The following is a 1,602-nucleotide window of genomic DNA, read 5'->3' as shown; positions in this document are numbered from 1 at the left end:
TCTGAGGTTATTGATATTTCTCCCGGCAATCTTTATTCCAGCTTGTGCTTCTTCCAGTCCAGCGTTTCTCATGATGTACTCTGCATATAAGTTAAATAAGCAGGGTGACAATATACAGCCTTGACGTACTCCTTTTCCTATTTGGAACCAGTCTGTTGTTCCATGTCCAGTTCTAACTGTCGCTTCCTGACCTGCATGCAAATTTCTCAAGAGGCAGGTCAGGTGGTTTGGTATTCCCATCTCTTTCAGAATTTTCCACAGTTTCTTGTGATCCACACAGTCAAAGGCTTTGGCATAGTCAATAAAGCAGAAATAGATGTTTTTCTGGAACTCTCTTGCTTTTTCCATGATCCAATGGATGTTGGCAATTTGATCTCTGGTTCCTCTGCCTTTTCCAAAACCAGCTTGAACATCAGGAAGTTCACGGTTCACATATTGCTGAAGCCTGGCTTGGAGAATTTTGAGCATTACTTTACTAGCATGTGAGATGAGTGCAATTGTGTGGCAGTTTGAGCACTCTTTGGCATTGCCTTTCTTTGGGTTTGGAATGAAAACTGACCTTTTCCAGTCCTGTGGCCACTGCTGAGTTTTCTAAATTGCTGGCATATGGAGTGCAGCACTTTCACAGCATCATCTTTCAGGATTTGAAATAGCTCAACTGGAATTCTATCACCTCCACTAGCTTTTTTCATAGTGATGCTTCCTAAGGCCCACTTGACTTCACATTCCAGGATGTCTGGCTCTAGGTCAGTGATCACACCATCGTGATTATCTGGGTCGTGAAGACCTTTTTAGTACAGTTCTTCTGTGTATTCTTGCTATCTCTTCTTAATATCTTCTGCTTCTGTTAGGTCCCTACCATTTCTGTCCTTTATCGAGCCCATCTTTGCATGAAATGTTCCCTTGGTATCTCTAATTTTCTTGAAGAGATCTCTAGTTTTTCCCATTCTGTTGTTTTCCTCTATTTCTTTGCATTGATAGCTGAAGAAGGCTTTCTTATCTCTTCTTGCTATTCTTTGGAACTCTGCATTCAGATGTTTATATCTTTCCTTTTCTACTTTGCTTTTCGCTTCTCTTGTTTTCAGAGCTATTTGTAAGGCCTCCCCAGACAGCCATTTTGCTTTTTTGCATTTCTTTTCCATGGGGATGGTCTTGATCCCTGTCTCCTGTACAATGTCATGAACCTCATTCCATAGTTCATCAGGCACTCTGTCTATCAGATCTAGTCCCTTAAATCTATTTCTCACTTCCACTGTATAATCATAAGGGATTTGATTTAGGTCATACCTGAATGGTCTAGTGGTTTTCCCTACTTTCTTCAATTTAAGTCTGAATTTGGCAATAAGAAGTTTATGGTCTGAACCACGGTCAGCTCCTGGTCTTGTTTTTGCTGACTGTATAGAACTTCTCCATCTTTGGCTGCAAAGAATATAATCAATCTGATTTCAGTGTTGACCATCTGGTGATGTCCATGTATATAGTCTTCTCTTGTGTTGTTGGAAGAGGGTGTTTGTTATGACCAATGCATTTTCTTGGCAAAACTCTATTAGTCTTTGCCCTGCTTCATTCCGTATTCCAAGGCCAAATTTGCCTGTTACTCCA

Source organism: Bison bison, unplaced genomic scaffold, assembly GCF_000754665.1.
Source record: "Bison bison bison isolate TAMUID 2011002044 unplaced genomic scaffold, Bison_UMD1.0 scf7180017864270, whole genome shotgun sequence".
In the NCBI taxonomy this organism is placed as follows: domain Eukaryota; kingdom Metazoa; phylum Chordata; class Mammalia; order Artiodactyla; family Bovidae; genus Bison; species Bison bison.
This window is presented reverse-complemented; position numbering follows the sequence as displayed.